The sequence below is a fragment of the Typopeltis vanoorti genome, chromosome 6 (assembly GCF_054136105.1).
Source record: "Typopeltis vanoorti isolate ZY-2024b chromosome 6, IOZ_Tvanoo_1.0, whole genome shotgun sequence".
In the NCBI taxonomy this organism is placed as follows: domain Eukaryota; kingdom Metazoa; phylum Arthropoda; class Arachnida; order Uropygi; family Thelyphonidae; genus Typopeltis; species Typopeltis vanoorti.
Window position 1 is genome coordinate 14,007,717 of NC_143554.1, and position 27,322 is coordinate 14,035,038.

Sequence of the window (27,322 nt, forward strand, 5' to 3'; positions counted from 1 at the left end):
TGCCTTTAGGCTTTTTCCTATATATACATTCAGTGGCGGCTCGTTCATGAGGTCTGCATCGAATACAGCTCTTACGGATGAGCCGCCACTGCATACATTACTTCCATTGGCGCTGTTCTACACGGCTAGCTTAATAAATTTCTCCTCTTTATAAAGTTCCAAGAAAAGCTCGACGTGCAACTAGTCAATAACTGTTAACCCCATTCTCTTTTGTACTGCTGAGGGGAAAAAACTGTCTTCTTCGCTTAGTATTCCTCAAACCCTCTCTAAGGTAAACATTGTCGAAGCACAAGCTGGGGTCAGGCCAATTAAGGATCGTTGAGGTCGACTTTTAGACAAATTGTCGAGAAATCATAGGATATAACAACTATCTATTTAAGTTTTCAAGAGAAAAACTGTTTAACTAGTACTTAGTTGTGAGTCAGTTGGAATTGGAGATGTCAGAATATATAATGTGCAGTAACTTGATGTTACAACAAACCCAAACCATCGCCGTTGTTATTCATTATCTCTATGGATCACATGATGAAGAAAAGTGGTATTAAACCTGATAGCAATCTCAGTTCTTTACTTTATGCAAATGATGCGATGCTTTCTACTCCTAACTGAATAACTACTGTAAATGTTAAGGACGCATGCTACCACAGATATAATGTACTCGTATTTATAGGTTCTGTTTTGCTTTGCATAAATATAATTAATCATCCTCATCATTGCCTATGTGTCTGATGTTTGTTTCACCATTCCTCTCCGCCCATTGCAGGTGACTGACTCAAATCCTTCAAACTCTTTCACATAATCTACCTACTCTCGTCTTGGCTGTCCTCTTCTATTTATACCGTCTACTGCATCAAAGTTTTGAGCATTATACACATTTCAGTACCATTAGAGCTTCCTTCCATCCCAGGCATAAAATCTCCCAGTTTGTGAGGGGTCAGGTATCTTGGACAAAAATAAAGTAATTGTTTTATTTTCTGCAATGGATTTATAAATAAAACAAAGGAAGCTCAAGTATTTTAGACATATCTGCTGCACAATCCAACTCTGTACTAGTTCAGCTAACTTGCACTACGCATCTGTTATTCGTGTTTTGTCACATTGCAGGACAAAAATCCCTCCCATCTCACTATTAGACAGGCTAATTCACCTTCAACTGAAAGGCCAACAAAATGTTTCTCGTCATGACGAAACCTGAGCTAAGGGGGATATAATCGATTTTTAAAAAAAGTTCTTTAAAATTAACGGTGTAATTAATATTAACCTTTATTATTTTTGTATAATTATTCACTTATTTCTGTTTATCATATATGTCTTTAAATTAATAAACATTTGTATTCAGGATACAACCGAAGCGTTTTAGAGATGACTGACGTCTTACGTTTTTCTGAGATAGCACGATTGAAATCGGTGGATCTCGCACTGCATCGAGTGCTTAAGACTACTTTTCTATAAAAAGTTATTCGGCGATCTATTCTCTTATATAGATCACGTTCACCCAACCTGATATCTGATTACGCACAAATACACAACTAAAAGCTTTTGTGTATTTAAAAATTTATTTATCACTTTTAATTATTTTTAAACAAAAAAAATTATATTGGAATAAAATATTTATTTCTCTATTTTGGAAAACTAAAGTTAGAAAAAAACAACAGATTGATTACAAACTCACAAGTTACAGGAAATGCTGGTTGATTAAAAAAAAAAAAAAGTTAATGTGAAATTTGGTATTGTTTGGACCTCGCAATATTTTCATAGTCAAGTTGATATGAAGAAGTGGCCAATCGCAGACAATCATCCAAATGATCGATTGTAATTTGGTTTCTTAATTGATTTTTTATGACGGGCATATTTGAAAAAGCGGATTCTGACAAGTATGTCGATCCGAAACACGACAGAATTTTTCGCGCAATATCAGTTAATATTGGGAATTTTTCATGTGCATACTTCCAAATGACTTCATTGTTTATTGCTTTTACATGTAAACTATTCTGAATGTTTATTATCTCAAGTTCTTCTTCAGCTTGGTTTATATCAAACAGCCCCCTAATTTTATTTGAAATTTCTGTGATGTTCAAGTTTTCTTGAAATGGATTATCGATAAAAGATACAATCATTTCAGTTTTATTAAAATCTTTAAATCTTGAATTTACTTTTTCCTCAACTAATTCTATTTCACGAATAAATTCTTTTAAATCATAGCGAAGCATTTCTTGATTTTGTTCAAAACATTTTAATAAATATGGGAGATGTCTAAATTCGCGGGCATTTATATTTTTCTTTAATAAAAGTAAGTATTGTTGGAAAGTTTTTATTGAACTTAACATGTCAATTAAATTTTTATCTCTACCTTGGAACTCTAAATTTAAATTGCTTCATTTTGTACAGAAATCTACTAAAAATGATAAGTGTAACAACCATCTTTTATCACTCAGTTGTGGATAAATATCTCCTTTTTCATCAAGAAAATTTTTATATAGTTAATTAATACAAGAAATCTTTCTAAAAATTGACTTCTGCTGAGCCAGCGAACATTATTATACAACAGAAGTTGTATAGTAATGCCGTTGAACAGAATTTACAATTTTAAATATAATATCCAAAACATCTTTTGTGTTTAATCTTTTACTACACAGTACTTGTTGGTGAATAATACAGTGGTACGTTAAAAAAAAATCTGGATATTTGTCATCGTTTTTGCATGATTTATTACCTATCATTGCAGGAGCACCATCAGTAGTAACAAGCGGAAGTTTGTGTTGTTTCACAAATTCATCAAATGCTGAAAAAAATGTCATATCCCGTAGTCCTTCCCAATAATGGTATAATTTTCAAAAGTTCTTCTTTACTTGAATAATCTTGAAATACCATGCGAATAAATATCAGTTAAGTCGTTTGATTCATCAAATTGTAATGAAAACGCAACACACTGGTGAATGTCTAACATTAACCTGGCCTGGAAACTTTTCTACGGCCTAGAAGTAGTCTCTCTCTCTAGCGACGTCTCGAACCGAGAAGCTCCTCTCTCAAGCAAAGTGGATCCGGGCAGTCTCTCTGACAAGCAATTCTGGAACCGGAACCCCTTCTGCTTGCTTCAGTCCCTTTTTATTAGGCCTCCTCTGAGACCCCGCATGAAGTTTGGCAACCACCAAAGAATCGGTATGAGTCTTTCATCTTAAGTTTAAAGTTCGGCACACCTTTTGTTCTCCTCTGCTTTCTTTTGATTGTAAGTTGCCGGCCATCGGAAAGTTGTTTGAACTCTTTCTGACTGACTTCGGAGATGTTTACACTTAGAGCCTGCAAGCCTTTCTCATACAGGTTTCAATAACAATCTTTCTAATGTCGCCAGGTACAGCTTCGGCGACAAAAACATTGGCTTTGTTTTTAAAACTCTAACATATTCTTATTAAAGCAGTATATGCAGTTAGCTTCAAAAGAGTTATTTACAAAAACATCTAATACAAACTATACCGAGACAATCAAAGTTTATTTTTTTACAATATTCACATGGGACTTAACCGTCCGCGCGGTTAGCCTAGTGGCTATGCGTTTCGCAACCATGTGCCTGGGGAAGGAGTGTCCTAGGTTCGATTCCCGTCAACGACGTGAGGAGCTCAAGGATCTTCCTCGGGCGTGGACAGCAGGGTTTTTTCCGCCAGTTTATCTGGTGTTTTCATCCCGCAAGCAAGCAAACCGGTCCGAGGACACACACGGATTACAGTCAGAATACTGACTTCAGCCTATGCTGGTTCCATAGCCCGGATAAAATTTGGGGGAACTAGATGGTACCGTGAACTCCCGTATAAAGGGGAAACGCTGTATCATCACACGGAATTTATTTATTTATGGGACTTAACCTAAGTAAAAATCGATGCAATCTTTGGAATATTTAAGCTACAATCGAGTTTTTACACTTTGCTTATAATCGTTTTGACTTCCACTGATCCAAATTAATTCATTTACCCGGACTTATAAGAAATTACTGATTTGACAATTTTAACGAAAAATAAACAAACAATAGCAATACACTTAAAGCGAATTAAAAATAATGATAAATAAAATATTATGTTTTCAGTTTTAATTAAACTTGTAAGTAAGGAGGAATACACAAGAGATCCACCAAAATCGCTCCCCGATCGACGGGTTGAACACCCATGGCTGAAGAGCTCTCATACACATACTGAAAGCAATAGTTTTATTTTGATATTTATAATTAACAGTGAATGCATTGAATTTTACCAACACCTTGAAGATACACAAATAACATATAAGCAGAGCCATTCATTTGGTATGAAAATATAAAATTATTTGTCATGCAATGCTTGGAAGAAAAGCATGGGTCTATAAGAATTTTAACACGTTCATTGCCAATCACGCGATGCGAGTTCTCACCAAACGGCCGATCGTGCGGACGACGCTAACTAAATAAAAAAAATAAAAAAAATTTGGCCACCACATGAAATTCCAATTTTCAGCTTGGCAATGAAAGTGTTAAACTGATCTGCTCTATTTTGAAAGAGAAGGAAAGACGTGGTGTACTCTCCAAACTATATATGAATACTGACCAGCAGTTCTTGCGTTTCTCATAGATTTAAATGAAAATGGAGGGATTATGGATGCCGATTTGCCCATGGACGCCTAAAAAAAAAATGCCGTCGTCATCTTCCTGTCCAGGTTCTAAGCCAAGTGGCTTGTTCCGGACCCAGTCCATCTTCTTGGTCATCCCCTATTCCTTGTTCCTCCAGGATTATATGTTAAAATCTTTTTTTGCATTCTTGCTATGTGGTCTAGTCAGTTTATCCTATATTCAATCATTGAGTCTTTTATGGGATTGATTTTAATTATTTCATCTAATAGGATAAGTTTTTCTGTTTTCCTGAGGAATTTCATTTCTGATGCCTGAATTCTCTGTATATCCATATATAATAGTGTAGGTTTGGCTATTGTTTGGTAGACTCTAAGTCTTGTGTGTTTCTGTACGTCAAAATTAGCGATAGTCTTAGTTAAAGTGGCATCCAGTAAGCAGACTGGCAAATAAGTGCTGCCATCTTGTGACCTCCAACACGATGTTATTTTCTGAAACTAACAGTTTCAGACAATATTGACCTACTGCTCTTATCTCAGTGTTGTCGAAAGTAATGGAGTTGATCAAAAATTAACTTCAACACCTGGAGAACTGTGAACTAATTAGTGACCACCAGTATTGATTTTGCCAATCAAGAACTACATCAGATCAGCTGCCTACACTACCCACTTATAGATAGGTTTGGAGAAACCTCTACTGTTGCACTTGACAGGGTTTGGCACCAAGGGCTTCTCTCATGTCGTTTACTGCATGTAATGATGGAAGGTGTTCTCTTTACAGATATTACTCACAGCTGTGTTACTTCACCCACCCTCTTCCTCATATACACAAATGATCTGCTTTCACTGACCTCGGGCTCTATTCGCAGGTTTTCCAATGTTGATACCCTCAATCCATCACACACGTATGACAAACTTTAGAATCATCTACAATAAGTTTCTGAACACATATCTCCACCCATCCTTCAGTGGGGTGATGGCAATCTAGTTTCCTTCAATTCTGTCAAATTAAAATTTTATATTTGTTGTGAGAGGAGGAAAAAAACTTAGTTCTTCTCCCATTACTTTTAAGTATTATCAATAGTCAAGATCAGATCTCACTTTTTGGACTAACTCTTACTTCTAGCATAATCATATTACTTATAATATCCTCCACTTCTAAAGAATTTGGTATTCTTTTTTGCTCAAGACATTACTTTTCACATGTCCATAGTCTATATAAATCCCAAATCTGCCAACCCAAATCTTGAAATATTGGTCTCACATTTGAGGTAGACCTAAAACTCTGTAAAAGTTATTGATGTTGTTCAGAACTGGAAGTAGCAGGAGTTCAGTTGATTAATGGTCCCTTTCTCATATAATTCACCGACTCAAAGATGATCAGTTTCTTCCATGGGAGCTATTTGCCAGACCTAGCATCTGTTATGCTTCCCACTTCCATTTCTGCTAAGCCAACACAAGCAGCAGCTTCCTATCCTTGGTAGTTGAACTGCTTCACTGAACCTGTTACTCCAGTCATTTTTCATTCCATCTATCTCAGTTCTGTGAAACAGCCTTTCCCATGAAGTACTCCTCCACTGACAAACTCTAGCTTTTCAAGAGAAATAGGAACGGATTACTTTGCTCTCAATTTGAGCCCACATACAGCATTTATAGGGCTTGTAGCCTGTGGTATGTGAGAGTGATATATATGAGTTACTTTTGGGACAGTGCTACAATACATTACCAGATGCATTGTTTCCATAGAGCAAAACTTGACTATATGGGACACCAAACATTCTCATTATCTTAAAGAACCTAAAAAAAACTCTTAGTTACACTGTTGGTCATTAAAGCAAATGGATTCTCACAGTAAATGTGTAAGCCAAGTTTTCTAGATATTACTGTTTATTATCTAAACAAAATTTTAGCCAAATTAAACTTAGTTTAATCATAAGGCCTTTTTGATTTTTTAAAAAATCAAAAATACAGGCTGAAAATCTAATTTTAACTCCTATTAAATATATTTGCTTTATTATTTATTGATATTTATAATCTTTAATTTCAGGCTCTGTCAACCTTTTCTCATCTGATCAAACATGGCGGTGCTCCAAATCCAATTCCTGTATATCTGCTTGGTTATGTTGGATCACATTCTCCATCATCTATAGGCATAGTGGATGGTGAAGAGCAAACTTGAAAAGATGGAATACTTACAAATACTGAAGATATCATGATGTCTCAAGGAATACCACCTCCTGTTTCTTTTTATCCTATACACTGGCAGAATGTAACTAGTACTTCAGCTGCTATACCTTGTAGTGTTATCAGTGCAAATGCTATAACTACCACTTCAACCGATGAAATAGTAGTAAAGAAAGCAACTTTTTATGCTTCTCATCAGGTAGATTTCTCAACCTCATACAAGGAAGGAGTATCAATGAAGTTATTAGACCACAAACGATCACAGAAAGATAAAACAGATAACAAAAAAAACTAAACTTATAAGTTTAAGAATCCTAAAAGATGAACCTGTTCCAGAAGGCTACTTGCGGTACTGATTTACTGAAGATTGTTGTAGATATCATGTGCATTAAACACACTTTCATTGCATGAAGAGGGACCGTGGATATAATTTTTGTGACAAAACTCAGTTTGTGCTGTGTGTTAACTCTTTCCCTCCTGTCCATGAGATTCTGCAACATTCCCTCAGTTTACTAACATTGTATTCTGAATGTCCCAAAAATCAGGGGACAAAATCTGCATACAATTAACACATCTTGGCTGTAACTAGTTGTTTTTTAATTAATAGGTTTTATGTTGGGCTCGTATCTTTAGTTGCTTTGATCATAATTCCAAATAACATGTCCTTGTGACCTTCCATGTGCTAGAGAATCAGGACATTCAAGTGCAGTGTAAATCAAAGAACACAAAAGTCACTCCGCCAATTTTAGCTTATGGCAAATGTCAGGCCATGTAATGTTCTGTGTTATTTAATACAGAGTTGTCCTTTCAGGCATTTATATAACATTACCAATGAAGTCTGTAAGCTATATCATTGTGATAATAAACTGATTTCTTTTCTAGAATGTTTTTAATGCTAAAGATCACGACAATGAAGGTCCATAATATACTTTATCAATAGTAACGTACAAATAGTTACTGGTCTATAAGATCTGTGACCTACCAAGTATCTTTCATTTCCAAAACCTTACTTGAAAATAGAATAAGCCCATTGGAATATTTCGTCTGTACATATCATGTATTCTTTTAGAGGCCAGTTTGTAGGGATGAAAAAACCCTTCTACCTAAAACAGGCTAGCTGACTGATTTTCAGTTGAAAAGTCATTATAAAGGTTATTCACAACTACGAATGCAGGTCTTTCTAAACAAAGGACAGCATCATTACTGACTATGCTATGGAGATTCATTAGATGTTTCTAATTACCGCAAAAAGAGAATACTTTAAATATATTTTTATAAACGCCTAGTGTTCATATTTTGTGCCATAATATATCTCCATGTTCCAACATAAAAATGTGCACAAATTCATATGGAGAGAAGAGGCTAGGAATAAGAAAAGTCTCATTGACTATGTTATTGTTGATAGTGATATTTTCTCCCTGGTGCAGGACACCAGAGTGTACAGAGGATTTGAAATTGGAAGTGATCACTATTTAGTCTTGAGCAGGATAAAATTGAATTTCATATTGAAAAGAATAACATATAAGAAAGTTTTAAAGCGAATAAAAGTTGAGCAGCTCTCAGACGTGAACTGTAGACTAAAATACAAAAAGATTATTGAAAAGAAAATGAAAGAGTTTGAGAACAGGAATCAAACCTTGGAGATTCAGTGGCAAACTCTGAAGACATTGATTGATTCTGCCAGAGAGGCATGTGGTGAGGTTGTCTGCAAGGATAAAAAAATCAGAACTCCCTGGTGGACACAGGAAGTTAAAGAGGCAGTGAAGGAAAAGAAGAAAGCATATCAAAAGTTCCTGGCAAATAAGTCAGCTTTTACTCTTACAGAATACAGAGACAAATGTAAGAAAGCTAAACAGTGTGTAAAACTAGCTAAACAAAAGTCATGGGAGGTCTTTGGCAAGAATATAGAAAATAAATATCAAGAAAGTGGCAAAATATTCTGGAGGTTGTTGAAGAAGCTTAGGAATGGAGGAAAGAGTGCTGTTAAAGGAGTTAGAGATGATAAAGGTGACATGAAAACGGGAGAAAAAGATATCCTTGAAGTATGGAGTAATTACTTTGAAAAACTGCTAAACGAAACAAGCAGTGATGACAGCACAGTGATAAAAAACACTGACCAGGCATGCAGTCAGGAATACATATCCATACTTGAAGTAGAAAAAGCCATCAAAGGCTTGAAATGTGGAAAGGCAGCGGGAGTAGATGATATTCGACCAGAAATGCTGAAGTATGGTGGTATATAAGAGTCTTGCAGTGGCTGCACTGCATAGTTCAGAAAGCCTGGACAGAGGGACGAATTCCTGATGATTGGAGTAGAGCTCTCATAGTACCCATATATAAAAAGGGAAATAAAACTGAATGTGAGAATTACAGAGGTATTTCCCTATTGAGTGTTCCTGGCAAGATCTATGCAAGTATACTTGAGAAAAGCTTGGTGAAGAACAAGCTGGATTCACGCCAAATAGAGGCTGTCAGGATCAGATCTTCACTTTACGACAAATAGTCGAGAAAGCATGGGAATATAACAAAGATCTGTATTTAAGTTTTGTCGATTTGGAAAAGGCATATGACAAAGTGCCAAGAGAGAAGCTATTCAATACACTGCCAATGGGGCATTATATCAAGCAATACTTAGTCTTTATTTGAGTTGTAAGTCAGCAGTTAGAATTGAAGGAAGTACAGGAAGATGGTTTAATGTTAAATCTGGTGTGAGACAAGGATGTACATTATCCCCTCTGTTATTCATTATCTATATGGATCACATTATGAAGGAATATGGTATTAAACCCGATATCAAAATTGAAGATGTTAAGGTCAGCTCTTTGCTTTATGCGGATGATGTTATACTTCTAAATAAATCCGCTACAAGTCTGCAAGATTCTCTGACTAAATTGAATAACTGTTGTAATAGATATGGTATGAAGGTCAGCAATAAAAAGACAAAGAAAATAGGCAGAATCATTGAAAATGTCAACTGTGTTGTGAATGGAGAACCTGTGGAACAAGTAAAACATTTCAGCTACTTAGGCATGATTTTTACTGAAGATGGTAAATTAAATATAGAAATAAACAACAGAATCAACAAAGCTGGTATGGTGGGAAGTCAATTGAATAAATTCATATGGAATAAGAAAGAAATTAGTCGGAACACTAAATTAGCTGTATACAAGACAGTGTTCAAACCAGTTTTAACCTACGGATCTGAGAGCTGGGTCAGAAGTAAAACACTTGACCAAAGACTAGAGACCGCAGATATGAGAGTCCTGCAAAAGATTAGAGGCATGAACAGATGGCATCAATAGCAATATCATATTAAAAATGAGGATATTAGGAAAGAACTTGACATTGTCAGCATCCAGGAATGCATTAGCAGAGCTAATCTAAGGTGGTATGGTCACTTAAATAGAATGGGAGAGGAAAGATTAGCAAAACAAGTGTTCTCTGCCAGGTTGGCAGGAAAACGACCCAGATATAGGTGGATTGATACGGTACAAAGTGCCTTAGACGATAGAAATATAACATCTGATAATGTTGGAGTCTTGACAAGTAACAGACTGATTTGGAGGAAAATTGTATAATTTTTTCGTGTAGTACTGTCATATCCTGTACACCCCTTGAGGGTACATGGCAGGAATTTGATGATGATGATATATCTCTTAAGGAAAGATTGAAACTTGAGTAACTGTGCACGTGGTACAAAACACTCCTAAGTATATTAAATAATAATAAAAAAAAAAAAACGTAAAGGCCACAGTAATAACTTTTAATTAATAAAGATACAAATATTTCGTACTGAAATTAACAGAACATCTTCAGTGTCATACAAACAGTTAAAAGAATGGAATACAAAGGACAGAACAGTCGGTGGATCACCAATTAACATTGTTGCCGTGTGCTAGGAGATTAATTACTAAATAATCCTTTAAAGATAATTAATTTTTATTGATGGCTGCATGAAATAAAAGTCTCCCAGATTTTTAAGAAAGAGAGAGACAGTCATTTCGATTTAGATTCGGCCGATGTAAAATAGCTTCACAACTTTCTTTAAAAAGGTGTTCATATTTGAACCTGCATCTATGGAGGAGAAGAGCTTTATCCCACTGGATATTATGAGTAGTGTCAATGCTATGTTGTGCTAGACCAGACTTATGAGAACTAATAATTAAGGAATTGACACTGTATACTAGAAATATAAATTAAATAAACTTTAATATATACTTTCCGATATTTCGGCAAACGTCACATTGCCATCTTCTTGAGAACTTAATACAAAGCCAAGTGTACACAAGTACTACATAACAGCAAATGAGAACCGAAGCTAGGAAGCTAATGTTTTCCTAAAGTCCTGAAGGTGCCCCCTGGCAGGCTATATTGGTAGTTCTTGGCCTATGGGCTGAAGTTCTTCTGATAAATGTTTCCCAAATTTGGAGCAGTCTCATGCATCCAAATTTGTTGAGGTTTGGCATGTTCCTAAGGGCTGAGGCTGATTCCATGAATAGTCTTTCATATTTGAACTTGCTGTGGTGTATTACTGTGGCGAGTATCCAGAGCGTGGTCTGCAAGCCCAGAGTGGCTGTACTGGTGAAATCGGATGTAATCCTTGTGTTCTGAGATTCTGATATTTGCTGTGCTGCCTGTTTGGCCAAAGTAGGAACATTTACAGCTGCAAGGGACCTGGTATACACCAGGTAGGTCTAGGAGAAGTGGTTGGTCTTTAGTGGAGCAGATAAGGGATGCCAATTTTCTGTGTGGTCTGTAACAAGTGGTCAAGTCATGTTTTTTTAAGATTTTGTTGATTTTTTCCGAGGTGCCTCGGATGTAGGGAATGGTGATGGATTTAGAGTAATCTTTTTTTTTTTTTGTGAAGGGGGTGGGAAGGTGAGTTGTGGATAACTGGTTTAAGTATTTTTTGGATTCTTTTTTTTTGGGGGGGGGGGGGTAGCCATTGGCTGAGAAAGCGTCACAGATGTGATTTAGTTCAGTGGTTAGGGCTTGATCATTTGAACAGATTATTTTTGTCCTGTTGAATAGTGTCTTAATAACCCTATATTGTTGTGAGGGTGGGTGATGTGATTGTTGGTGAATGTATCTGCCTGTATGGGTGGGTTTTCTATAAACTGAGAAAACCAAGGTTCCATCAGGTTCACGGGTGACTAGTGTGTCTAGGAAGGGGATGTTATTGTTTTCCTCTTTTTCTAGGGTGTTGGTCGTTTAAATGTGTTAGAAAGGAGAGGAGTGAATCCAGGCCATGTGGCCAAATAGCGAACACATCGTCAACGTAGCAAAGCCATATGGTAGGTTTTTGTGGGGCTGAGTTTAATTCTTTCTCTTCAAAAGTCTCCATAAAGAAGTTGGCCAAGGGCGGGGAAAGTGGTGAACCCATGACTGTCCCCTCTATCTGTTTATAGAATTTTTCCTGCCAAACGAAATAGCCTGAGTTCGTTGTAAACTGAAATAGGGCTGAGATATCGGGAGGAAATTTAGCTTGGATTAGCTCTAAGGTTTCTTCGTGAATAAGGAGGAGACGTCAAAACTGACCATTATGTCATTATGTTGGAGTGTAAGGTTTTCTATACTGGCTTTGAAGTGGGCTGAGTTTTTTATGTGTGATGGTGGTGTGTTGCCAGTATAGTGTGATAGCGCTTTGGCTAAATGCTTGGCTAGTTTGTAAGTGGGGGAATCAATGCTGTCCACTATGGGACATAATGGCACATTTTCTTTATGTATTTTTGGGAGCCCATATATGCAGGGGGGTCTAGAGTTATATGGTTTCAGTCTGTTGGTAATCTCCACAGGCCAAGAAGTGACCTTCTTAAGGAGCCTATGGAGGTGTCTAATTTGAGAGTTGGTGGGATTGTATTCAATAGGGAGGAAAGTGGATCGATCTAATAGTAAAACCTTGAGCTTACCTGTGTAGTCATTAAGATTGAGTACCACAGTGGTGTTCCCCTTATCCACTTCGGTGATCATTATTTCTTTGTTTTTCTTCAATTCTTGTAGTGACTTGTATTCACTAATGGATATGTTGGATTTTGGAGGTTTTGCTTTTGTGAGAACACAGGCTACATCCAATCTAATATCGTTGGCGATGTGGTTTGGAAGGTGGCGAATCCCGCGTTCAATTTGGATCATTAATTCCTCGGAGCAGTGGCGAAGTTGTGACCACGTGACAGAGCGTTGAGTGATTCATGCTTCAAGATAACCGAAGAAAGGTTAACTACAGTGTTGGTTTGTAGTTTAGGTTTGGACGCCGATTTCTTTATTAATTTTTCAAACTTGTTGAGATGTCGGCTCCGTATTCGTTCGAATTCTTTATTAGCCGCTGTACACGAGATGTCATGTAGGACTGACCAAAGCTCGTGATTAAGCGTATGTAAAAGCTCTGTTTATGTCGGCTTGGGAACTAGCCGACATAAACAGAGCCCCAAAAAATAAGCCTCTCTACAAGAATCAGGCTTATGAAGTTACACGTATTCAATATAATATCGATGTTCCTTAATTCTTTTTTTTTTGAACAGAATGGCAATAAATAAATAGATCTTATTTTGGACAAAAAGAAATCTTTGTCCAAAATAAGATACATTGCATTCACATCTTATTTGGTAAACACCAGCCAAAGATAGAGGTGACAGTTTATCTTTTGTAAATGGCAATAAATAAGAAATTTTGTTGATAGGAATATACGTGGGAATCAGATGATGCTTCTTCAAAATTCTGCCTACCGGTTCTGAGATACCTGGAATGTGAGGTATTGGATCATAGAACTCAATTATCTGCTGGATTTGATTGGGGTTGTAACCATTTGATTCTGTTAGCTTTTTTATAGTGGAAAGTTCTTGTTGTAAGATTACTGGAGAGGAGCACACTTTATGTGCTCTATTAATTAAGGATTTGATAATGCCAACTTTTTGAGATGTGTGATGAGCAGACTTTTATTATTATTATTAACCCTTTTGATGAATATATCTGCCAGTAAATGTAGATTTTCGATAGACACTTGTAGACAAAGTACGAGAAGATTCACGTGTAAGGAGGACATCCAAGAATGGATATCCTTAATATATGGAACCAGCTTCGGACAACTAAAAAAGAATTAGCCTCTAATATTAAGTCTATTTTGGATCTTGAAGAAAAAATTTCAGCTGTTCTTGATGACAAATTACTTGATATTGTTCTTCAATTGTCAAAACAATCTCCAGCCCGTTCCTATGAAAGATATTTTTACAAACTTATGCAAAAATATAATTCTTTATATCATAAACAAAAGAAAAACGTTACCTCTGACAACACTTCTACGAATAAATTGATTATTAATATTTCTTCTGGATGCTGAAACTAATGCTTTAGCTAAAGGCCTTGATTTTTTGCAGTTATACCTAAACGCATTCTGTATCTTGATTTTTTGCATAATATAGAACGTAATCTGTCAGGACAGTTGCGACCTTCTCTTTTTAAAAGAAAATTACCCCCATGTAACTTATCTAATGCTGAAATCAATGGGCTAACTTCTTTAAGAAAAAATAAATCTTTATCTATTTCAAAAGCAGTTGTGATCATGGATAAGATTGACTATGAGAGAAAAGTAACCAGCCTTTGGAAGATACCTCCACTTACCAAGAAATCACTCGTAATCCTACAAATTCACAAATTAAACACGTTGCTTGATGAAATTATCATTTGGGATCCAAATTACGTGGATAAACTATGTACTTATTTTGGAAGAACTCCTCGTTTATATGGCCTCCCAAAAACACATAAAGAAGGCTATCTATCCAGATAGCCTTGAATTGTGAATTGTATTGATTCTCCTGCTTATCATATTGTAAAAGTCTTGTCACGCTCCTTAACTACTCTTACTAGACACTCCAGATCGTACATAAAAAAATTCAACAGATTTTCTTGAAAAAAGCAAAGATATTCAAATCAGAGAGTCTGAGTTATTAGTCAGTTTTAATATCGTTTCTCTTTTTACCAATTTCCCACTAGCGGACACTGTCAAATTACTATATGAGAATTACCCTCCAGATATTGCAAAGATTTTCGAATTCGTTATCCACTCAGGTTATTTCAGTTGGAAAAACAAGATCTACAAACAAGTTGAAGGTACTGCCATGGGTAGCCCTCTGTCTCCACCTTTGGCAAATTATTTTTTGAAACACTTTGAAGATAATATGTTTTCATCCATTAATCCTCAACCCTCTCTTTGGTTTCATTATGCCAATGATGTTTTTGCTATTTGGCCACATGCTGAAGAAAAACTCTCCACATTTCTACAACAGATAAATAGCCTTCACCCATGTATTCAATTTACCATGGAAAAAGAAAATTCTGGTAGTTTACCATTCTTGGATATCCTCCTTACACGTACATCTTCTGTAACTTTGTTTACAAGTGTCTATCGAAAATCTACATTTACTGGCAGATATATTCATCAAAAGTCTGCTCATCACACATCTCAAAAAGTTGGCATTATCAAATCCTTAATTAATAGAGTACATAAAGTGTGCTCCTCTCCAGCAATCTTACAACAAAAACTTTCCACTATAAAAAAGCTAATAGAATCAAATGGTTACAACTCATTTGAGTCCTATGATCCAATACCTCAGAGTTCCAATCCCTTACATTCCAGGCATCTCAGAACCGGTAGGCAGAATTTTGAAAAAGTATCATCTGATTCTCACATATATTCCTATCAACAAAATTTCTTATTTATTGCCATCTACAAAAGATAAACTGTCACCTTTATCTTTGGCGGGTGTTTACCAAATATCATGTGAATGCAATGCATCTTATTTTGGACAAACAGGCCGTTCTGTGGAAAAAAGAATTAAAGGACATCAGTATTATATTGAATACATGAAACCTCATAAGTCTGGTCTAGCACAACACAGCATTGACTCTACTCATAATATCCAGTGGGATAAAGCTCTTCTCCTCCACTGATGCAGGTTCAAATATGAATGCCTTTTTAAAGAACGTTGTGAAGCTATTTTACATCGGCTAAATCTAAAGCGAAATGACTGTCTCTCTCTCAAAAATCTAGGAGACTTTTATTTTATGCAACCATCAATAAAAATTAATTATCTTTAAACGATTATTTAGTAATTAATTTCCTAGCACGTGGCAACAATGTTAATTGGTGATTCACCGACTGTTCTCTACTTTGTATTCCATTCTTTTAACTGTTTGTATGACACTGAAGATGTTCTGTTAATTTCAGTACGAAATATTTGTATCTTTATTAATTAAAAGTTATTACTGTGGTCTTTACTTGTTTTATTATCAAATATACTATGCCACAAGTACCTCTAAAGATTACTCCTAAGTATATGTATGTTATACAGAAGCAGTCAGTAGGTTGCATACATACATTTTTCTTTTTATAAAGAAAAGGCTTAAAATTATTTATTTTTAAGAGATTTCCTTTCTTTAATCATGTATTGCTACATTCTACTTTTGATCTTAGTGTTCAGTTATATATCATTTGACAATATGTTCTGATTGTTTTTATATTGTGGAACTCTGATGAACTCACTGGATTGATGTCCCAAACCTGCATTCAGAATATTATCATCACTTCCTTTATATACAGCCTGTATGTAGACATTATGTGTGATATGGGAAAAGTTATATTTAAAAAAAAAATAAAGTGCTTCAGCAGATTGGGCCACTTTCTCTGCTAGTCACATATTGTAAATTAATTGTTATTGTATCCAAAGTTTAGATATAGAACTTCCATTATACTGTAATTCATTTTTATTGCTGTGTTAACACTGCGAAATAAGTTCAGTTATACTTTTTGTGGAATGCAGCAGTAAAGTAGATTACAATTCAAAAGATTTAACACAATAAAATTTCACTTCATGAAATTAGCGAGTTTACCAAATGCTTCTTGATATGTTTGCAGTCTTAAATGTTTTACAAAAGGGACCATGTGACACCTATTTTTGTATGAATTTGTATTTTCAAATGACTGTCTTAAGCTCAAAAATGGTGTATGTAATTGTAAGAAGGAATATTCATTATTAAAATTATTTCACCACTAACCTTATAGTTCTAATTTTTTTTTTTTTAGAATTGTATTCCTTCTACTTCATAAAAATAAATGCTGTTCCATATATATATTAATTATTTTTGAAGTTCTGGAAAATGCAACAAACATGACAGAATTCAGTAGTTTCAATTATGTGTCACAACAGCAATTGTAGTGTTAACTCTGTTAAATGGAAGGCCACAAGTGTGAAATCGAATGAGAAAAGGCATAATAATCAGCTTATGCTAAATGTGGCACCATTTGCTAGCCTAGTTGGCTGAGTGGATAACATATCTGCTCTCCATCAAACATGCTGCAAAATAGATGTTTCTCTACCACCTGAAGATTTTCACAATCTTCATTGCCTAGTAAGAAACCACTACCAACCTGCATACTAGAGACCTGGGGGGGGGGGGGAGTGTCTCTAGAAAGATCACCATGAGCAGGCTAAGAGTGCTTAGCCTGCTCACGGTGATAAATGTATGATAGGTTTACAACTATTCATGGGTGGAATTAACATAAAAAAAAAAAAAACAGATACCAAACAAGAAAGTGGAGTGTAGATGTTATCTCAAAAGACTGAGATATCACCCAAGCTCTGAGGATGGAAAAGAGGTAAAGAAGAGTTTAAAAAAAAAAAAAAATAGTGCCAATTCTATCAGCATAAGAGGTTTCCCATCTCTTTCTAAGGCATGTGTAGGAAAGAGATGGAAAACAGTCCGAATGACATCTTGTGTAAGTTATGTAGTAAGAATGGTGTTCAATATGTGGAATAATCTGAGGTTAATTACTGTAGTAGAAAGATTAGTTATGAAGAAGCAAGGAAAATAATTAGGCTGAATGTGCAGACAGACACTGTTGTGATGAGTAACTATGAATAATCTTAAAAGATAATGCATCTTGCAGAAGAAGAATTACATCATATACTGCTTATTTCATCTGGATAGACTTACATGGATGTCTTGATATGCATAATCCTTGGAGGTGCTTGAATGATATATTATACTCATTCACTAATGGGAAAAAAAAAAAAAAACAGAAATAAAGATAACAAGTTTGTTGTTTTTGGTATGTGTAAACTGACTAGAAACATTTTCTCTAGATTTTAATACTCATGAAGCTGCTTCTATTGGGCTAACAGTATTTAACAAACATTGCAAAGGAGTATGTGATAATCATACCTATAATTAGAGATAAGAAAATGTCTGCGCGGTTAGCCTAGTGGCTTTGCAACCATATGCCTGAGAAAGGAGTGTCCCAGGTTTGATTCCCGTCGAAGACGTGAAGAACTTGAGGATCTTCCTCAGGCATAGCCAAGATAGCCGGTCTTGGGCGCAGTAGGGTTTTTTCTGCCAGTTTATCTGGATTTTTCATCCTGCAAGCAGACAAACCGGCCCCATGAACATACGTTCCTACAGCCAACAAATACACCCCCCCCCCAGGTCGGTTGGGAGTGGTACTAACAAGTAGTCGCATCTAAGTAACACGTGGACCCTGCATATGAAGCGGAATAACGAATAATGAAAGAAGAATAATTAGAGATAAGAAAATCATTGTTCACCTATATAAGGCATAGATGTAACCACGTTTTATCTAATGTGGAGAGTTTTGAGAGTTACAAAGTTAGTAAATAATTAAGAGAAGAATAATAATAGGTCATTCCTAAAGACTCACAAAGAGTCTTTAGGCTCCATGTAGGTGGGCAAATAACTGAATGCTCCAACGAATTTCATATATGTCAAAAGAGAAACTTCAAGTTAAAGAAAAAACATTGCTTCAAAGAGGGATTATGAAGTTAGATGTAATACTGTTATAATCTGTTTTATCGAAGTCACTTTTATAAAAGATAGAGGAAAGATATGAAAATGGACTAAACTGTGTAGCATTTCTGATTTTGTCAATGATCACTTGATCGGGAATGCCAATTAATAAGGTTGTTTTTTTTTTTTTAATTTTGTCAGCAAGAAAACTAAAATTGGAGGGATTTCAACCTAGTATATATATAGAGAGAGATATGAAGAACATAAGACTCAAGCCACAAAAGCAGAAGTGCTGGTATAGTAAGGATGAAAAAGCTGGAATATGAGAAGAGACTGGCTCTGCAAGCCAAGGACTTCTTTTGTTATGTGGTCAATAGGAGGACATATGATTGTAGAAGAATGACACTGCTAACCGAGCATTAGTAAGGTAGGGTGTCACAGACCCCAAAGATTTTAAATTGACTATAAATTTTTAACAATGCGTGGCAGTGAGTCATGCCTCAGTATAGCTTCCCCTCCCATAACCCGCTACTCAACGCCATAGACGACAGGCTGTTGTGCAGAGGTGTAAAGTGTGCTAGGGTCACACCTTACCAAAAGTGTGACTATATTTACTTCCGAAACGGAAGTTGTTTTCATATATATTCTATTAAAATATTATCATTACTGCTATGTCTTCTATATTTTTACATACCAACCATAAGCAAATACGTTTTCATAAATATATTTAGAGGGTATTTTGAGAATAATATCTTTTTTTTACTGTGTAGCTAAGTGGATGTGACGTTTGCACACCACGGCGCTTGGCCACACGAAGGAAGACTTGGTTTCGAGTCTAGTCGGTGACTAGAGGAAATTTTTGTAAGCCTTTTTTTGACCGGTTCCCGAGTTAGTCGTTCTCTGGCACGGGCAAGCGGGTTTTTCCTCCTGTAAACTCAAGAAAATCGACCATAGAACCCACATTATTTCAGACATTAAATATGTTGTGTTAGGAACCATGAGATGGCGGCACATTTGAGCCATCTCTCTTCACTGCGTACCGCTTAATTAGTGATAGCCTTGGGCCATCTATCTCTGATTGGGTACCAGTGGAGATTGAACTGCCCACTCAGTCTCCAAAAGTTAGATAGGGCTAAATGGCCCTGCCTACTCCCGTATACGAGAATAAAAACAGCGTTAGCTGATTTTTTTTTTTTATCTTTTTTTACCAGATGAGTTACGAGCAGGAAGAACAGACGTTACGTCAACTTATAGATGATACTTTGACAGACGAGGAGCCATTTAGCGGAGATGATGATAATGAAACTGATTTAGAAATAGTCAGTAACCATGAGTCTGTCAGGAAGAATCCAGAGCAAAAGCCTTTTACTTGGGTGGGTCTGTGGGATCCCACCTTATCACTTTTGTTACATTTTCCCACCTCACCAGTGCCGGGTTAAATGGAAATCAAGTGACCAATGAAGATGACATAGGGGAATTGATTACTAGAGGGATGAGAAAGGTTTCAAAGTACATATTTTCAATACTCTAGAAGTTAATACGGCTATGGGACTGGATGGAATTTCATCACATGTTTTAAGAGAATGTGCTCATGAACTGAGCATTGACCAGCCTACTCACTTAAAGTGTCTATAGGAAAGGTGCCCAAGGAGTGTAAGATGGTGTCACTGCATAAAGTAGATGTCAAGATTTTGGAGCAATTAGTGAGAGATCATATGCAGAATTGGGCAGGTAGGGGTAATGTCATCTGTGAGAGCAAGCATGGATTTGGTTAACAGTATTATTGTTTCAGTAATCTGGTTGCCTTTTGTAATAAAATAATGACTGCAGTGCATACTGCCATTTTTTTTTAAAGGGCATTTGACAGGGTGCCACATGAAACCATATGTTATGACCAGTGGCGGTGCTGCCTATACAAAATTTAACAAAAATCATTATTTTTTTCCTAATTAGTAACCAGTTCATTAATAAACAAATCTGTAGATTTATTTATTAATAAATTGATTACAGATTAGGAAAAAAAGAATTTTTTAAAAATTATTTTGTATAGGCAGCACCCCCACTTAAAACTTCACGGGCCACCACTGGTTATGACTTAAATATTAGCTTAACAGAGAGTTGTGTATGATATTGCAGGGGGATACTTGGTTGTTAACATCTTGCAAAGTGATGATGTCCAAAGCTAAAAGCCTGATGATAGGTCACAAGTTTTAATAAGTGCATAGATATAAGCATATTGATTGGAATGTGCTTTAGGAGGTGGACAAGATTTGAGATCTGGTGGTGATAAATGATAAGGACTGAAGTTCAGAAGCCATTGCAACTGCTGCAAAGGCTAAACAGCACTTGCTTTTATAATAAGGGTGTAGCTGTGCTACTATATCAAGACCATTGTTGTGTAGAAACTTCAGAGATGAGTGAATCAGGACTAGGAAATTTCAATTTCTCAACTTTTCCCCAAATCAGCATTCCAAAGTTTAGCAGATAGGCAGAAAAGAAGTAATATGATAGAAATAAAAAAGTTGTAAGGGATTTTACTGGATTAACACAGAAGAGACGACACATATAGTGGAAAGTGAGAATGCATATTACATTAGGAAGAAGGGAGACATAAGTTGGTAAGGGGTAATTATCATATTAGTGTGGATGAGATTTTTCATAATAAATATATCTGGAGATGGGGGGGGGGGAATGAGAGCCCATCCCTGGAAACTGTATAAGGTGGGTATGGAGGAGTAGATTTTTTGCATGCAGGGTGATTGCATTTAAGTAGAGGTATGATGAGCTGTGCATGTGAGAGTGGGACCTTCCATCCCTTTAGAGGTTGTGAAAAGTAATTTCTCTGTTATGGAATGTATTGTGAACGAGTTTAAGGTTCAATATGATTGATATATGTTGCTTATGGAGAGAGACCTCCAATAACTACTCTGTGGAGGTCTGTTATAATAATAAATGTTTAGAAAGCACTCAAGAAAATATAAAGATTGGAAAGTAGATATCAGTTCAATGTAAGTAAAGTCAAGCACTTTGGTGTGATTAGATATCCAATGTCATGTTATACTGGTGGGATTATGCTAGAAGGAACTGACCAGGCTAGGGATCTTGGAGTGTTAGTAGACAGGAAGTTGAACTTCAGGAGCCATGTAGCAAAGATTGTAAATACAACTCAAAAGATGAAAGCAACTTTAACATGTAAAGATAAGGATGTCATCTTGTCTCTTTACAAGGCCTTAATAAGACCTCAATTGGACGAGTGTACACAGATCTGGTCTCCATTGTGGAATCAAGTGTCCACAAAAACAAGAAAGCAATTACTTGCTTCTTTCATTGGAAGGAAACAATTTTATATGGGGATGTTCTCAAATTATTGCTTGTTCATGGAGCATAGTGGACTTAAAACTTGTCTAGTCTTGTTTCCTTCATTATCCACCACAGCTTAGTATACAGTGGTGTGTGATCAAAGTTATTTACTGTCATATTACTGCTTATACAATGGATGAGTCTTCAAGTTTATCAAAGCTGTACAAAATCAATTTTTTGATGCACAAAAACTTAAGCTCTATTGAAATTAACTGTTAATTATAAAGATTTTTATGATAACGCAAAAGCAGATATGAGTACTGTACATCATGGGTATGAAGAACAGTAAAGAGCAACGTGCATTTCATATTAATGAATTCACAAGTACGCATCAACCATCATTGATTTCCATAATTCAGAAATCACTAGCACTGGATTAACATGAATTAACAACAATAAAGTGTGCAACTTCAGTTATTATTATATGGGAACCTCCATGAAGTCCAATTTATCATACCTATCCTTGAACCCATTTACAGAAAGCACTCGCAACTCTCCAAACAAAAAAATCTATTCCTCACATCTACTACTAACCACACCTTTATTCAGCTTAAAGCAATAACACCCTTGTTCTGGTACCTCTAGCCAAGTGCTAAAATATTTCCCCTGCATCTATCCTCTATTTACTCCTATCAACCAACTTCTGTGCAATCCACACACCCTCAATTTATCCTCATCAGGAAACTTCTACAGGTCACTCACCTCTGAATCCTCTTCACTGCTTCCTCATCCCCAAGAAACCAGATTTGAGCACAGTAATCCAGATGTGGGAGCATCAAGTCCTTATAAAGAGGAATAATGACTTCCTTATCTCTACTTGTTAATGAGCTGATTTAGCCACTTTTACAAAGTTCCCCCTAAACTTCAACTCCCAAATCCCTGGAGTACAGTTCCACCAATGTGGGATCCTACTGCTAATCTTTTCACCCCAAAATGCATAACCTTACATTTTGCCACATTAAACTGACATCCATTCTCCTTAGCCCAGTCCTCTAATCTATCCAAATCATCCTACAAAATTTTGACATCATGTGCATTCACTATTGTTCTACCCAACTTTGCATCATCAGCAAACGAATGAACAGTTCATCTGAGATCATTTCCTATAATGTGTTCTTCAATACTTAAATAATCTTATGAGCTATTATAGCAATATGTAATACTAAATCTCTAGCTTCATCTATTTCTTGGAGTACAGTGCCATCAATGTGATACACAGCTTGTATTCCAAAATGCATAACTTTACATTTTTCAACATTAAAATTACACCCATTATCTTTTGAACATGCTGACAGCCTATTTAAGTTGTCTTGCAAACTCTCCACATTACCTATTACTCTGCTCTCTTATCCACTAAATCAGTGTCATATCCATCCTTATTTGTTCTAATTTGCATAACAGAGTTCCAATTGATATCCTATAAAATCCCAGCAAAATTATTGTGTAGCCATTTCCTTTATCCAACTCATATGTTACTCTATTATAAAAAAATTAGTAAATTACTAACGCATGACATACAGTATCATATTTTTATCTACCCATTCTTGAATTCTCTTTCCTACCACTACGTCTGAGATACTAATTGGTCTATGATTTGCTACTGCAGTCTTAGAACCTCCCTCATGCAAGGGAATTATTTTGCCCTCTTTCCACTTCCTTGGAACACCACCAGCACTGAGACTTAAATTAAAGAGCCTAGCCAGAGGCATTGCCAGTTTTCTTGCAAAACCTTAGCTAATATCCCATTGCTGTATTTGCAATGAAATTCTGCAATATCCTAAGAATCTCTAATTCATCCCATTTTTCCCACATAAGTTAAAGCAGTAACTTCACTTGGATGATATACCCTTGCAAAGCAGTCACTCAGTAACTCAACTATTTTATCCTCTTCTGTCTCCTTGTGACCATCATAACTCATTAAGGTTAATCTTCCATAGTAATTCTTCCTCTTTGGATTTCCTTTGGACTGCATGGCTAGATTCTTCTCATAGTCCTGTTCGTGAGTTTGATATTCACCTTTCTCTTTATATACTCTCCACATGATATTACTCATCCATCTAACTCCTACCCGATTAAACCTCTTTGCCATAGGTATACAATTTAATACTGCTTCCTCTAGATGATCCTTAACTATATCTCATGCACTACTAACATCCTTATTCTGCAATGTTTTATGCCATGGTAGAGATTTAAGCCTCTCATAATCACCTAATATGTGATTATGTAGTTCGACGTATACTCCTTAACAGAATATTCCTCACGTTTTATAATATCCCAATCAAGACTGCGTGATCACTTACACCAATCAGAGGTAATGTTGCCACCTTGGTTATAGATAGCTCTTCCGATTCCATGACCAGGTCCAAAACTCTCCTGCCATCACATGCTGCATTAAGTAATTATCTCTCAGCAGGTGTATAAGTTCTATTTCTTTCCAGTCTATATCTGTATAGTTGAAGTCCCCCATAATTATTATGGGGGACTTCATATTCATATACCTAGAAGATATGCATTTGGCAATGCATGTCTTCTAGGTCATCTGTGACCTATAGCAACAACCAACTGTATATATTTTGTCTTACTGGCCTTAATCTCACACTGATTGCTTCAAATGAACCTTCAAACTTCCTTCCCCATCCTGTGTTCTCTATCTTCCCTGAAAATACTAAACCCTTCTAGCAACACAAGATCCCTTTATTCCCCTACCCACCTTTACTTTCTGAAGTAAAGGTGGGTGGGGGAAATAAAGCCTCATGAGTGCCTTCATACAAACTCACCTGCTTCCACCCTAATTGCCTAAGTTTCCCTGAATTTGCTATTCAGCATGCTCAGTGAATAAAGCCCTCTCACTCTCTCTCTAGACACCTAACACCAATACCATTTAGAAGCAGTCCATCATCATCATTGTACAAATCCTTCTTTCCGTCAAACAGTGACCACAGATCTACAAATTCTACATCATTCCTTTTTGCACTCATTGTCTATCAAAGCATCCAGAGGTTATTTCCTAAATTGAAAACATATCTTAAAAATATATATCCTTGAAAGAAAATGGGTTCAAATACAACCAGAAAAGTTTCACTTTGACAGCTTGAAAGACCTGTTACACAGTGCAGAAAATGCACTGAAAGGGGGAGAGATTATTTTCAACATAAGGAAGAGACAAAACCATTTTTTTAAAAGTTCATTGGCATATCTCATTTGGGTGGAGAGCGATCACAATGCAAAGATTATTTTCATAAATACCCTCACAATATTAAAATCACACCTTCAGTATAATTATATCTTGAATTCCATTTTCTTGGCTCAGAGGTAATAAGTTGGTCTGAATTACCTACTGTATCATAATGCAATTTTACTATAGTAAAATTGCATTATGATACAGTAGGTAATTCAGACCTACTGTATATTCAGACTACTATGATACAGTAGGTAATTGTCAAAGCCCCCAAGGTAGTTATTTTTAATCCAAAAGACAGTTGTATCCAAAAATCTACTACATTCAAAGGAAGCAATCAGCTAGCAAATGCCACTTTCAAGAATACAAACACTGTCAACAAACTAAACAAAGCTATTTAATAATATTTATTATCATATTCCACTATATAATGATAAGAAATAAGAGAAATGAACAATAAATTGGAATATACATCATTACCACCTAATATTAGGTATCCTTTTTTAATGACCATCCTAACTATACAAGTTTGGAAACATGGGTAGGTTAAGTGTTCATAATCAAAGTATCATACCAGGGAAACATTACATGTCTGTTTTCTTTAATAATAATTAAAAAAAAAAAAAAACAAGTGCTATAAACTCAAGCAGCTATATATATATATATATATATATAAGCGCTTCCACAGTAGACTTTTACAGCCATCTATGTCCGCAGTGGAATTTGACCCGTGACCCGTTGTTTGGAGAGCAAGTATGCTAACCACTCAGCCAAGTTAGAAACATGCAATATTACACTCCTCTGTGAATATCACTATAGAACTTGGGAAACAAACCTGTTTGGAAACTATTCATTATAATGTCTTTCCATAATTTGTAGACTGTACCACATCATGCAAACATTGTCACTTCAAGACAAAGAAAATTTATAATGTTTTCCTGTGTTATCAATTATGCATACAATTTCACTTATCTTTACAAAAATATTGATTATCACAAGTTTTTTGAATAAGCACAGTATCATGTATAATCCAAAATAGCACCTCCAGACAGCAGTTCAAAGAGTAAAACCAAGCATTTTCCATTCAAATATTAATCTCTCAGTTTACAAGGGGCAAAACTCTGTCCCTACCTCACTCACACAAAAGAAACCAATTGGCCACAAAATACATGCAAATGACAGAATAAAGTAATTATGGAAATAAGATCAACTGCCTTATTTAGATGAAGAATACCAAATTACTTAACAAAAATGAGCTATTAAATCTAATATATGAATAGAAAAATGAAATACAATACAATACAACGTAGATTACTAAAAAAAAAAAGGTTACCTGTTCAGTTATAACAATTGGAGAAAAATTACCAGTTCCTGAAAGCACTTTGAGCTAAAGCCATTTCTCTCCTTTCGTTTTTATGCTTATGTGAATATAGTTGACCACTCGAATAAAGAATATAAGTACACCCTGAGGATAAAAATAAGATATTTATGTTCACACGTCTTATCACTTTTCTAAATAATATAATAAAAATATTTTAGCATTTTTTATTTTTTATAAGATCTAGAAAGCAAATTTGTCATCTATTATCAAAAAAAAAAAAAAAGCTTGATTTAGTACTAAGATGATGCTATCTAATCAAATGAAACAAGGTCAAAAACATATGGATGCCTAACACAACTGTCTGGAAAATTCTATGAAACATCCTGAATTTCTACCCATTCAAGATAACACTGATACAGGAGTTGTACCCAGACTTGGAAAGTTCACTGACATTTGCTTTAATTTAACATTCCTTGCTCCAGTGGAGTTGGATGCTGTGTGGTGATGAGGCTCACTTTCACCTGAATGGAGGTGCGAGTATCCACAATCACCAGGTATGGACTATGCAAAACTGGGATGAAAAGCCTGAAATATCTTGTCTGTTGTTTCTAACATAGTTTATGTGCTCCTTCTGTCTTGTTTCGAAGCTTCTAGAGGTCTGACCAATGTAACTATATAGAAGAGAATTACCATTCCAGAACCTTCATGGAAGCTGCTATAGTCACCTGTTCAACAGGAAACCTAAATAAGAATCAAGGTCTAATCTTATTGGATATTTGGAAAACTTTAATAGATCACTAAACATTAAAGAAATGAACTTTCACGCCAATTACATTATGTCTCTCAACAAATAAATCACGTACCCGCAGCACGCGTATTGTCTCATGCACAGTACTAATTTT

At 35.7% G+C, this 27,322-nt stretch overlaps 1 protein-coding gene and 1 long non-coding RNA gene across 2 annotated transcripts in view; one reads left to right on the top strand and one right to left on the bottom strand.

Annotated features, from left to right (window-relative positions):
- LOC150105304 (uncharacterized) overlaps positions 1-7,602 on the top strand; it is a 169,813-nt gene extending 162,211 nt beyond the window's left edge. Inside the window, exon 4 of the long non-coding RNA XR_016548474.1 lies at positions 6,632-7,602. This is a non-coding gene — a long non-coding RNA (uncharacterized LOC150105304). The remainder of the gene's footprint in view (positions 1-6,631) is intronic.
- LOC150105305 (protein deadpan-like) overlaps positions 1-26,551 on the bottom strand; it is a 41,649-nt gene extending 15,098 nt beyond the window's left edge. Inside the window, exon 1 of the mRNA XM_090394681.1 lies at positions 26,433-26,551. The gene's annotated coding sequence lies outside the window, so the exon portion shown is untranslated. The remainder of the gene's footprint in view (positions 1-26,432) is intronic.
- Positions 26,552-27,322: the final 771 nt, after the last annotated feature.